The sequence below is a fragment of the Condylura cristata genome, unplaced genomic scaffold, assembly GCF_000260355.1.
Source record: "Condylura cristata isolate star-nosed mole 26May11 unplaced genomic scaffold, ConCri1.0 scaffold00010, whole genome shotgun sequence".
Taxonomy (NCBI): Eukaryota; Metazoa; Chordata; class Mammalia; order Eulipotyphla; family Talpidae; genus Condylura; species Condylura cristata.
Window position 1 is genome coordinate 41,142,423 of NW_004567111.1, and position 6,585 is coordinate 41,149,007.

A 6,585-nucleotide genomic window follows, 5' to 3' on the forward strand; every position below is an offset into this window, starting at 1 on the left:
AGCCTCTTAGCTGGCAGCCAGCCTTGAGAGCATTGCTGGCCATGGACAGTGTGAGCAGTAGGAAAGGAGATGGGCAGAAAGGGAGGTCACGATCTGCACATGGTGGCCACCAATAGTTTTAATAATGAAGATGACTAGCTAATCTTAGTTGTTTGTGCTATTCAATGGTAACTCAGATTATTACACCCCCACACTAAAGTATGCCACATTTATATCTCATGAAATAGAATGGGAATAACAAAACTCTATTCCATTTTTCTTTATTAAAATTGATTTTCTCTATAAACAAGGTGCCATGGCTTTGAAAACATAAGTAGTTCTAAGCTTAAGTGACATTTTAAAATTCAACATCTAGTTTAATTGTGAAGTCTTTTACTAACCAGAGAGTATATGCCCCTTAATGTGTACCATATCATCAGTTCTTGTCTGCATTGTTTAATACATTAAACTCCCATTTCTGGTGAGATTTGTAGGTATAAAAATTGTGACAATAGTTTGCCATAATTTCTATCATTTGAATAAATTCTTTTCTCCTGAATTTGAATTTCCAAAGGAATGAAGTTTACATTTATTTTTCCTATTTATACATGCCCTACAAAACACAGAAGTATCATACTTCTAGATATGTCTACAAATACTCACAATTTGAAATTGATATATTATGTTGGGACTATTCACCTTCCAGTAGTTCTAGAAACCCAAAAAAATGTACAAATGGTCTCCAAGAATTAAAAAATTAGAAATTCTACATAATTTAATTTATTACCATAAATAAATGCAATGTTTATTTTTTATTTAATGTTGAATGACTAATTTTCTAGAGTAGAACTATAATAGAGGAAATTATTTCTCATCTGGATGAATGGGGTTTTCACAGAGACACAGACAGTTTTTCTTTTTTTTAAGATTTATTTAATTTATTTATGCATGCAAGAGCTGGGGTATAGCCAGAGGTTTGGGGGGGGGGTGATTTCAGAGGGGGTGAGAACTTTCACTAAAGCAGAGTGGAGAGCAGAACAGACAGATCTACTAAAATACACTGCCGAGTGGAGGAGAGTGGGTGAGACAGGAGAGGTCTCCTGGGCCATGTGGGTTAGCTCCCTGGCCAGGATCTGAACTCACGATTGCACTTATGCTGCAGTGGCTTGTGATAGCTTCATAATGCTGAGACTTAACCCTTGCACCACAAGGGAGGCCCCAGACACAGACAGATTTTAGTAACACACAAGCCAGCTTTCATGCTGCCTTTTGTCCGTCGAGCTAATAGAAAAGGAAAGCTCTGGACAAATATGGAAATGAAAAGTGCTATTTCCCAGCACTCTGGGCAGGGTGTAACTTCTATTTTTGTGTGCACTGTTTACTGCCTTCCTGAACCGAATCCCTTTAAACCTGTCTATTCACCTGTGAATTAGGGATTGTGCCATTCACGTGGCTGTCACTGGGGTTAAATCAAAGAATATATGTAAAGAGTGTATCCATGGGGGATGGGTTCAGCCCATTAGACAGCATGGACTTTCTCCAGAAGTTCAGGTCTTTCTTGTCCTTCTGTAGTAGGGACAGCACTTTGCTCAGTGTGTCTCAGCAGGCAACAAGGGACAAACAGGACATTTGTCTTTTTCCCTTAAACCTTTAGATCCTCCCTGTGGTAGGGGCAGCTAGGTCCATCCATATGGGCTGCAAATCACATGGAAGCTGACCAGCAAAAATTAACTCAATGTAGAAAACACAGAGACAAAAGACAGTTTTTGTTACATTTCAAACAACACTGATGCTTAAATTTAACTAGTTCTGTATATAAGGCATATATATTTTAACCAATTCAAGGATAATCGGTTGTCCGAAGATAGTCTCTTTACCAAGTAGAATTTATTTAACCCCCAGGATCCTGAGAATAGGGAATTATCCCAGGACAATTTCAACTAAGTCATTTCCTTCTGGGTTACTGTGCTGGTTAGGTTTGACTATGTCTAATGGAAATGTCAAATTGCAGTGGCTAAGAAATGAATTTCATTTCTTTCCTATATGGAAATCTGGACATTGGCAAACTAGGACTGGGATGTTGCTCGAAAGTTGTGTGGGACCAGGCTACTTTAGGTTCCCTTTCTACTACCCCTAAAGTGTGGCCCACATTTCACAGTCCCCACAAAAACTCCAGCCATGACATTCATTTTCTAAGTAGCAGAGGAAGAAACAAGGAAGAAGGGTGAGACTCTGCCAGGTGGGCCATTGTTCCCTGGATTCAGGTCATCCTGTATTTCCTTAAGCCTGTGAATATATTACATTACAGGCAAAAAGGGGGTTATGAAATTAGGTTACAGATTATTAAGTAAGATTAGCCTAGATTATCAGTAGTTCCAATCTAGTCATTTAAGAACTTTCTCTAACCCAAACCCAAAAGAAGCAAAGCAGCAGAAGGAAGAGTCAGAGTGGTTCCAAATATGAGATGACTTGATGTGCTCACTGCTGGCTCCGGGATGTTGGCCTGGAGGAGCTAAGGGCTGCCCCCAGCTGGCTGTCAGCAAGGAACTGGGACCTCAGCCCAACAGCCACGGGAATTGATTCTAGGAATTCTTCCTAGAAACTCCCTGGAGGAGTTCTGCTGATCAGTAACTTGATTTCCACCTTGGGAAACACAGAGAAGCTGAGAAGCTGCTGAGTCAAAGGGATTTTTGAGCAACAGAAGCTAGAAGATAATACTTTGGTGTTGTTTTAGGCTATTAAATGCATGATTGCTTGTTATTGCAGCAACAGAAAATACAGTCCCCTTAACAATAATGACACTTCAAGGAAGTTAACACCACTCCTTGCATTTTTGAATGGGATTTAGTCACATAAGAAACATTGAGGCCCTCCCTGGTGGTGCAGCGGGTTAAAGCACAGCGCTGAGAATCTAAAGCCGCTACCGCATGAGTTCAATTCCCGCCAGCCCCGGAGGCGACCACATGGTGTGGCAGACCTCTCCTGACCCGCCCGCTGCTCCCCTCAGGAGTGTACTTCATCTATCTGCCTGTTCTGTTCCCCACTCTGTCTCTGGTGAAGCCTCTCGCCACCCCTGAGCCTCTGGCCTGTACCCCAGTTCTGTGTGCACAAATAAAAAAAAAAAAAGAAACATTGAAATACACAGTAAATTGGAACTTGAAGATATAGTCTGATTTGGAAAGGCAGTTATCAAATTAAACATGGAAGGGGTACAGCTTTGAAGGAGAAAGGGTGGCATGGATAGTGAGGTACAGCTAGCCATCTATTATCAGGGGTCTGTATAAAAAAACTCATAATTTAGGGGCTCTCCCTGGTGGCGCAGTGAGTTAAAACACATCATCATGAAGCTCTTGAAGTCACTACTGCAGGAGTTCAATCCCCTGCCAGGGAGCTGACCCTCTGAACCGCCCGCTGCTCCCCTCAGCAATGTACTTGGTCAACCTGTTGTGCTCCCCACTCTGTCTCTGGTGAATCCTCTCAGCCACTACACCTCTGGCCTGTACCCCAGTCTGTAAGCATAAATAAATCTTTTTTAAAAATTCATAATTTAAGTGTTTTTTGCAAAAATTACCCATGAAAACAACAGTCATTATTATATTTTCCATATTGATAAAACAGTCCATACATATATGGAGCCCACATCCAGGGGTTTGAAGGAATACTGGAAGGAAACATGTTAGACACACTCGTGTGCTTGCTGACACCTGGCAACCGTGTTTGCCCTGTGGAGCAGGAAAAGCTCAGCTGTATCTCTGGTGCTAACATAGCATGTAAGGAAGGCTGGGGTTTCCAATCAGGAAAATTGACTTTCAGTTCTGTGTTCATCCATCCATCATCCTTCAGAACTGCATAGCAAACAACTGGGGATTTTTACATCTGTTTTCTCATTAGTCAATTGGGGAAAATTTCCACCTCACAGGATTATCATGAAGGTTAAATAAAATAATGAATATGAAAAGTATTTTTGATACAGAAATAGATCTTATATATTATATGTAACTAAAATAGTAGGTCTCCTCTTCCTCTAAATTAACATTATTCAAACAGTAGATGGTAATCAATTAATGAGTGATTAGTGAATCAGGTTAGTGAGTTATCAGATGTGAAAAAATCAAGTAACATAGAAAATATCAGCACACAAAGCATAACAAGAATAAAGGTTGCTTCATGAAAAATTTTTAATTACATACACATACTTCTAACACATAATAGAATAATTATGTAAGAATATAATAAACTTCTCTTTGGTGGCCATACACAGTTTTGGAAACACTGCACTGAATGATGTTTATTTTAAGCTTTTTTGTTTTTTTGTTTTCTGTGCCTTTGTTGATAATCAACTCAAGGCAAGTGGAGGGAGAAAATCAGGCAAGAAGGAAAAGAGTAAGTGGTAGAGTGGAGGAGGGAACTTTCAGTCCAGTTATGACTGAAGTTCCAACTTCCCTCTCTCCAATGTCCCCTTCCATAATCCGCTCTGTGAATCTGGAGCTGAAGGGAAACACTGAAAACTGTTTCTCCTCTGAAATCTGGCTACTAGTTTTGGATCTGCTCTACTGGTTTTGGACCAGTATGAGGCCCCACAGAGCTTGAAGGCTGAAGGCAAAAGGAAGAATTGTTCCTTCTTTTCTACTTCCTGTTCACTTCACTGAGAGCCCACAACATTTCTTCTGGTAGTTGGCACAGTTACTCAGTTCGCTGTTCCGGAGAACCAGCCCCTCCTTAAAGACATGCTCTTAGCTGCCACAGCCAGCCCCTCCACGGGGATCCCAGTTCCAGCCCCTGGGGCACCTCTCTCAAGGTTCTAAGCACTCATTATTCACTGCTAGTTTATTTCACTGCTGCAAGCACAGGGCGGGAACTGCTTTTTTCCAGTTATTACCTCCATGATACCTGAATGCACCCTTTTTATTCTTAAGTATCCAGCATCTGATTCTTCTCTCTGCTGAGTTAACGGGCTGTTTCTCTATCCCAAGTAAATCTTGGAGCAAAGGAAATAATATGTGCTGTCAAGATGAAAGTGATTCATTTAGGAGTAAGTTATAGGGTCTAATTTTTTTTTTTTAAGCTCCAAAAGCTTCGTTGAACATCCCTTTTTGGTTCCTTAGAGGCCCTAAATAGACGGTTAGTGACAAGACAAGATAATGTTCTTAGGCCTGGACTAGAAGGTGAACTGTTAGGAAATTACATTTTTAGACTGTTTTGGTGAGATGGAGTTCTACAGTGAAAGACAGGATGATTTCTTTCTTCCTAAGACAAGCTATTAATGAATGATATGGGGGAGATCTATATCATTACTTAAAATGTTACCTTAGACAAAGCTCATACTTTGTTTTACACCTGAAACTCTGGGAATATACTGTTTCTTATTTTGAGTTTATTTTAAAATCATATATGTATGTATACATGCTTACACATACACACATATCACATAGATCCATTCAAATAATGTGTCATTTCATAATAATAAAGATGTCTGGAAGAAAAGACAGCATAGTAAAATAACATGTCCCCATGTTTCCAATCCTCCTAGTCACATCACAAATCACAGTATCTCTTCCAGAAACTTCTCAAAGCTGTTTCCTCATCTGCTTCCCCACTGATAGATATATGAATTAATTAGCTTATCGATCAGTCAGTCTTGCCTAAAACTATGGGTCTATTTAGATTCTGTCATGGAAGGAAATGCTGGAAGGCAAATAGGAATAGCTGGTAAAAACATCTCCCAGAAGCAAAACCCAAGGGTAGAGTAGAGAGTACTGGCAACTGTGGGATGTGGGAGTGAATTTGTGAGGTTCCTGCTATTGTTGTGAAGTCCATGTCTTCTGCTCGCTTATGAAAGTAAACAGGCAAATACTGAATCCATTTCACATGTTAACCATTTCAATCTGCTTTGCGAAAGTAACCAATTTCTAATCTGCTTTGCAAAAGTAACCAATTTCTCCGGAAGTAAGATTGTTTTTCTAAATACAGGCCTGTAGCCCATTCTGGAAATATGCCTAAAACAAAGTTTAAAGAAAATACATCAGCCACAAAAATTCTTAAAAGCAGTCAGAACTAAGTCCATCGGGGATGGGTAAACTCTATGACTTCAGTCTGAACTTTATTTAACCTTGATATTAAATAAAATCACTTCACACATACTGTTTATTTAATCCAAGATATCACTTATAGCGCCACATAGCTGTCAAGTCCTGGATGAGGAAAAGTGAAACAGACCAAAAATAGACATTGAAGACTACCAGTCTCTTTGCTTAGTTCTGTCACTAAGCTCCCGTTTTCAGCTCTGCTATGTTCACCATTTATAAATGAATGTGTTATGTAAGCAATGTTGATAAGACCGGGAGTCCTCATCAATCCCATGTCCTTGACCACTGTCAGCTCAGTATCAGAGGATTCTGTAACCACAGGGCTCAGGTACATTTACACACTGCATCCCCCACACGATTAGTTTTGCTGTTCATAAAATATACTTAATTAAGAAATTAATTGGTTTTAGTAGATTTTTGTTATTTATTTATATCACTATTGTTGAGGTCATTTGCATTATTATTTTTTTAAAGATGCTTTGCATTTCTTCCCAAGGCTAGAAAAAACTACAACCAAATG